This window comes from Pinus tabuliformis, chromosome 5_1, assembly GCF_031772625.1.
Source record: "Pinus tabuliformis cultivar Carrire ecotype Pingquan chromosome 5_1, CPIR1, whole genome shotgun sequence".
Lineage (NCBI taxonomy): Eukaryota > Viridiplantae > Streptophyta > Pinopsida > Pinales > Pinaceae > Pinus > Pinus tabuliformis.
In genome coordinates this window covers 925,321,956-925,329,839 of record NC_142305.1, presented here as the reverse complement: position 1 = coordinate 925,329,839, position 7,884 = coordinate 925,321,956, and positions in this window count along the sequence as shown.

Genomic DNA, 7,884 nt, shown 5'->3' with positions numbered 1-7,884 from the left:
GGTAATTTTGTGAAATTAAATATTACATTTCATAAATGTTGGTTTTTCTCATGGTTTTTGCTATATGCATGGTCAAAATATGGTTTTTAACTATGTCCTTATACGCATTGTTCATATTATCTTGAACGGGTTTACGTGTGCAGTGTTCTTTGTGCAGGATCTCAGATGGTGGAATTACGACAGTTTTATATGCACTTGATCCCGAAAAGTCGTCTTTAAGCTCTTTTCCGACTTGAAACATGAAAATATGGCCGAGTTTTCCTCTTGACTCGTTAAAAGAAACGAGAGGCGGTCGCCTTTAAGCTCTTTTTTCGACCGTTTAAACATAAAAAGATTGTCGGGTTTTTGTCGTTTCAGACTCGTTATTGGTTACGAAACGACGTGCTTCTGACCGCTTTTTTACTTTTTCGGGTCGAAGTTACTACTTACAAAAAGTACTCCTCGATCATAATGGTCGGGCGGTTCTTTCGAGTATTGTTTTATACTTTTTCGGGCTCGAGAGACACAACTCTACGAAAAAGGACCCCCCTGGAGTTTTCTTTTCCGTGTCTTTTTCAAACTCTCTAAACATGAAAAAGACTCCGAGTTTCACCTATGTCGGACTCGTTAAACCCTGACGACATTGGACTCGTCACCATGACGAGACTCGAGCTTCTCCTTCCTAGGGCTCGTTAAACTATTACTAGGTTGGATTCAACAACAGGTTTATCATTGATTGTCTATGGCAGCTAGTCACTCTTGAACATCGACACTTTTGCTTTTTGTCAGGTTGGGACATCCATACATCGTCATTTGGCCTTCCACAGGTTTGGGTTATCATTCTAGCCTTATTTCATGCGATTCATGCCATCTCCTTCGTGCCTCTGATCCATCGGTGCCTGAATGCTGCCACACCCCCTTCCGGAGTCATGTCGCTGATATGTTCAAGAGTATAATCCTTCTGCAGTTTACACCCTCGCCTTCTCCTCTAGTACTCTGCTCTACCATCTACCACTTGTTCCTTATCTCGTGTCGTTGATGGGGGAAACATTATGGCCCTCCTGCGACGGGTCGTCTCCTGTCGACATCAACTCATTATCCAAGAGATTGACCTAGAGATCCCTTTTGGTACCTTAGAGCTTGCATGCCTCAATGGCAAGTTCTTCACACCTGACAGTCAACTTTCATCATTAGTCATCGATTGGGTGATTCCACGAGTGTTCGACTTCAGCTCCTTTTTCACACTTCGTGGATTTTGCTAGACAGTACCTTGAGAGCCATCTGTATTACTGGTGGTTTCTCTCGCGCTTGTTAACGGTTTTCATCATTAACCGGTAATCAAGGGATATTCTATCATGCTCGACCTCAGCACCTCTATTCGCATGTTAGGATTTGTACTATGATCAGATGGGTTAAAGACCCGGAACTCATCTTACACATGTTCGAGCTGCGTGGATTGGTTTTATGATTACATGACTCATTGATGGATGGCTGTGACCATACCTGAGTCTTCATGGATGGCTGCACCCATGCCTAGACTACATGTAATTCATTATCAGAGATATTAGTTGTACTTGCGTGTAGGTTCTTCCAGATGGTGTTCCAATTCAGTCAGTTTCGTAAAGCATTTCACCCCTCCCACTCTCTCGGGCTTCATACTTTAGGGGGCATCTATTACACAGTAATTTGTCACTGCCTTCATCCCAGTCTTCCTACTATGTCATGAGTCCAAAATCATTCATGCTCATGCTCTCTGATGTTGCCAAATGACCCACTTTGCCAAAGTTTCTGCTTCATCGCGTCTATTTTCCAAATAAACGCGCTGATGAGCACTCCAAAACAGACCATATGTGCTGCCATCGCGGAAGTACACGTGATTCCTGCGATGGTCAAATTTCATGTGCCAGCGCAACTGTTGCTTTTATTTTCCCACGATGACATGACCCTCTCCGTTATGCAGTGGCGATGTCAGCGCGTCATAACAGTTATGTACCCGCGATGATCCAGTTTGGGCGAGTTTGTTCTAACAGTCGACCTTCCAGATAACTCCAGACCTGGTTGTTGGCCTTGTTTATGTCACCCTCCCTTCTCTGGCATGGTTGTTCCATCATTTGTGCTACCTTCCTTGGAGATAGGCTCATCTTCCCACCTTTTATGGAGACTCCTTCTCCTATTTAAGCTTTCACCATTGCTATGAGCTGCTAGTTTGGAATTCTTAGTCTTTGGAGTGTTGCTGATAGTATTGTGAGCTTGATAGGTAGCTGGTGTGACAAGTGTGGGATTGTTTGAGAGCTTGAGGAAGGTTGTGAAGTGCTTTTGATCTTGTGTGAAACTTGTGAGTGAGAGAGACTTGTATTGGGAGATCCATCTTCAAGGGTGAATGCTTGAGGAACATGCTGGCTAGACCCTCTTGAGAAGGCTTGTGACATCAAGACCTGGGTTGTAAGCTTACTCTATTTCATATTTAATACAATCAATGATGTTTTCCTATGTCGTATGCAATGTACTAGATAGCTCATGATTTCTTGACTTTATGGGTAAATAGTTCTTTGTTGTATCCGGTTATGTGCTTTGTTATATTTCCTTGCTTTGTTTCAGGTTGATTACTCATTAGGAGAAGGAAGCGGAAGCTGGAGTAGCGCAACGGAACTTCATCGTCCACCGGTTGAGGTAGGCCTCTAACTTGAACTATTTAAGGAGAATTGTTGTTGGTTTGTCCTTGTTTGTGACTAGACCCACTCTAGGGCTAGAGGGGTTGCCTCTGTCTACAGAGGGAACACTTTCCTGCTTCAAACCTTTCATATTTCTAGACATTTTACATATTTAATGCATTTAATTATGATTAATTACCCTGAATACTTTGTTAGTACAAAATTGGAAGGAGAGCTGAGAGATGAAAAGGGAAGGAAAGATAACTTGATTCATGGACTTAGATTTTATACCCAGGAAGGATCCCTAGAAGTTATTTGAAATACATTAATCATAAAGAAGTCTCCTAATAGAGTATCTGAAGACTTCAGGAAGATCTTAAAATTAACCCCATAGCATAGGTGATTCGTACATATTCGTTGATTATTTTGTAATCTAAATTTATGGTTTTGCAGAAGAACCATATCATTTTCCCACATTTATTCTTGTTCAATTGTTTGCCTTGTAAGTTGCAAGGCAAAGAATGCATGTCAATGACTTTCATTTTACTTCAAAGACTAAAAAGTCATTGATCATAACACCCTTTGGAATATGTTCTATAATGATTAAACATAAATATTCTCTAAAAATTATTGAAAGGGATTTAATGCAATATGGGTTAGAAAAATATTTATCTTGGAGATATTACCCCCTGCATATAATATCAAATGAAAGAAAGTAAGTAGGATTATCTGCTTATAATCATGACTCTAATCCTAGACTAGATAAATTATCTAATACTGACCCTTTGTCTCAATATGATCAAAGTCCAGTTGATATGCAGTTACCCAAGGAAGCCATGAATGAATCAATGCAAATTGAGCCAAGCATTATTGAAGCTAATATTCCTCAATCAGTTCAAGAGGTGGGTCAATTGATTCATCAAATGACAAATGTTTTGGGTGATAACTCTCAAAAAAATTAATTAAAAATGGAATAGGATGAAATAAATCTTGATGACGTAAAATTATCATTAAAGACAAAGTAAATTAATGATGATGAAGTCTCCATTTTTCAAAAAGTCAGTGAAGAGCTATAAAAGCAAGTACATGATACACTAGAGGAAAGAAAACCCAAATATTTTGGTAATAAAGTTATATAAATCACCAACAATGTTACTATGGAGGGATATATAAGGGCTAAAGGTAAGGAATTGATGAAAACTTTAGAAAAAACTGGGATCATAAATGCAATTGTAGCAAAAGAGATGACCTCCTACACAAGCCCTACGTTTCTCTCAACCACTGATTTCAATCAAAATATGTTCAATCTGACTGTGGTTTAGCCAAAGACTGATAAAAAAGAATAGTAGAATGGTTCTAGAGAGATCTATATTAGCATTTATTTGACTAAATTCGTTGATTCAAACATAGTTGAATGGCACAAACATACTAACAAAGTAGTAGCAAAGAGATTACTATAATCCATTGTTAGTAAAAAAAGGTCACGAACCATCCTGACCAAACTTGAGGCATGGTTGAACAATGCTACTATCAAAACCAAACTTAATAATATTAAAGAGCTTGAAGATAAGATTATTATCTTGTCAGGTCTGCCCAAGGATGGCTTTGTCACTAAGAAATTGTTGGAAGACAAGGAAAAGGAAATTAGAAATCCAAAGTTAGTTATGAAAACCATGTATTATAATGTGACAAGCCTAGTAGAAATGTTTTGGCCTAAGGAGGAGGAAAATAAAAGGTTACAAGAGATTAAGAGATCACTAATTATGAAGGAATCCCAACTTAAGGACTTGAAGGAAAAATTTAATAATTTTCTTAGGGAATTCGATGAGAAGGAAAAAGGATACATCAAAAAATTAGAAGAATATAAGAATGGTTTTTATAAATCCCTCAGGCAAGACACTTCAGGGAACATTGACCTTGATAAGATCAATATTTGTGAAGTTAATATCACTGAACTTGAAAAGATAGTAGAGGATCAAAAGCAAGAGAAATAAAAATTGAAGTAGGGATGGGAAAACCAAATCAATGTAAAGAATAAAGTAATGGAAGAGTTGCAGTCCATATTAGTAAGGAAAGAGGAAGAAATTAAATCTCTTCATAAATGTATAGCAGAAGCCACATTAGGAAGGGATATCCATGGTGAATCTAAGAATAAAATTTGAGAGATGATTAACGATAAAATTCTTTAGATAAGGCCTTATTTTAATATCTTATATGGTTATGAAAATGTTGTAATAGCTAGTATGAATATAGAAATCAAGAAGTATAAGCCCCTTACTTGAAGATAGGTTAAAATAAGTTGATCAAATTATTCAATTCCTTGACTCATTAGAGGAAGGAGGCATACAAGCCTTAGATATTCCCTGCAGAGACGATTGTACTATGTATCTTTCGTTAAAGAAATGAAAAGGCTAGTTCAAGAAATGAATGAAAAAGTTAGCAAGGCTATAAAAATCATTGATAAATTTAAGTTCAGATGGAATTTTATACAAAAATTCAATATCCCCTCCCATTGGACTAATTCAAGTTGGTAAATTACAGAGCAATAGTTTCAGGATAACTTAAAAAAATAACAGGAAGATTCTAGGTGTCTCCCCTTCAATGAAAATGAATCTATCTCTTGTAAGCTAGTATTGAATTCTCTTTTCAAAGAATTCAAGGTATTGTCACTCCTTGATAGAATGTTCTTATCAACTCAAATATGATCTTATTCTCGTCTGCATGAGACTTAATAAGGTGCAATGGGTATCAACACTAGATTAGGACAAATTCAGGAAGCTTAGAAGGCATCTTAATTAACAGCCATCGTCGCCACAGTTACACAAGGCATTGAGGCAATTCTGCCTCTTCAATCTGCAATTGAATAGCTCTAGGAATTAGATGAAAAAACTGAAGTCGTGATAATTATCTAAAATCCTAAGAAAAAGAACACGCAAATTCCTCAAGTCCAAGCGCTAAATGTCACGCCCAAGAAGATGTCTAAGGTTGTCAAACAATATTCGAATAATAAAAATGTCTCTCTAAAATAGTTTTATTTTTATTTCATTATACAATGTTATTTTTACAGTTACAAAGACAATTATGCAACAATTATTAACTCACTCGAACATTGAGGCCATCCCTTCAACCTAAAGCAGGGGGATCATTCGATTTTCATTGAATTCCCTTTTAAGTCATTATTCATCGCTAGAACAGTCTGAGAGACAACAACTGCTCCATGGATTCTTTTCGTACTGCTGCGAAATGGATTTCTCATGCTCACATCCCAATGAACATGCGCATATTTCTTCTCCCATCAGTTACTCACCTATCCAAGAATAGGTAACCCCTCATGCAGGGAATTCTACATGTCCCAAGGCTTTCCTATATGGGGCCCCATAAGCTACTCTCTTATCCAAGCCCAAGCAACCACCAATCCAACTAGTCTACATATATGAAGGCCTTCCTGCATGCAATAGTCATTAGAGTTTTACAACTTAGTAGCCATTTGGCATGCTCTAATGACTCATGCATGGACTCTTATTTCCAAGTACTCATGGAGTCTTGTAGTCAAATACACAGTTATGACATACTCCCATGAGATAAACAAAGTGTTGTCATGTAATTATGCACTTGGTTTATGTGGACCTAGCCAATCCACCTAATTGTTCTACCATCTTCTTCTGCCTTCCGCTTCCATTTATCTTATGCACAGGGTTTATTAAGGATCTTGCACTCTCATTTGGGTTTCATTCATCTCTTCTCCAAAGCTCCTTTCATTTCTTTTCCCATACCGAACAAACCAACCAAGACCAAAGAACAAATGGAAAGAAGAAAAATGAAAAAAACACCACAACAATATTGTTGCCTGTGTTTTTGTTTCTTGCTACAAATGGATCTTCTTATGTGCACACACCTAATTGTTAGTTATATTAGTATAAACAAATTGACTTGTTACTTTGCCATGTCAAAACCAAGCATGTTGATCTGTTGTTGTTTACACATCTAGAATTCATGTTAGCCACATATTCTAAGAATCCAAAGTGCATATTAACATGTTATATTCATATCATAATTAAGTTTGAAATCAACCTTTTACCAACGTTAGAAACCATAACATGTGCAAGCTTAAAATTAAGTTAACCAACAAACTAACATATTAGAATCTTCCATTCCTAATCTTTCACAATTCTGATATGAACATTGATATGCATACAACACGCATTTTACAATTAGCAGACAATTATTAGTTAAAGTGCTACACCCAACACCTATTTGCACACAAAAAAAAACATCCTTTAAATAACACAATGTGGCATTCCACACGATAACAAAGTTCTTAAACTTATCTTTCTATTCCCATTCAGTCCAAGAAACAAACATGGGAATTCTGATACTCTGTATGAAAACTACAAATCTTATCTCCAAAGTTCCAGTGTAGAACCTGCACTGTTCATTTCATTTGTCTTGAGCCCATCCAATCCAAGTGTTGAACCTGGATGCTCTAATTTTACCTTGTAATAGAACTCTAACACAATAGCATATTGCATCAGAGTCCCAACTTTATCTCCAAAGGTTCGTTATTGAACCTTATGCTCGAATAACACTCCCTCCCACCCACTTGGACTAATCCTGGCTAAATGGGAGGTGTTACTTTTACCCAACTTGACCTACATGGTCTCATTATGGAAATGGGGTTATAAAATTCTTCATTTTCCAAAGTTAGTGGAATTTCTTTCGAAAACACAATCGCATCCAGCTCATCAAGAGCTTCCTGACAATATAAATTTTATCTCAATCCAAGATCTTAATCAAAAGTTACGCCCATTCGAAGGCTGAGAATTAATCTGGAGTTTCCGAGTGGCACTGCCACATCTTTTGCAATGCACGTGGGCCCAAACCATGTCATTGCACCATTACGCCACACCCCTAAGGATGTGCTACTCCAAACACCCTTAGTACAACATGAACATTCATGTCAACTTATCGGGAAAAATTCTCATTTAGCGCTCTTGTCGAACCACTCCATTACCTTTTTATGTACTTAGTTCTAACCTCCACGACGCAATATCAATATTCACATTAATTAATAAAGAGAGTCTATATTGTGCTCCTTTTGTCAACTCTGTAGGTTATGTTAAGTCTAAAACCCAATGCGAAATGGCATCACTAAATCTCCTTCATGGTCTCACGATTTGCGTCATGTGGCCTGTATCCACGTAAGCCAGCACATCATTATTCCACAGGAGTCCCATGCTAGGTGGCACCACAACCC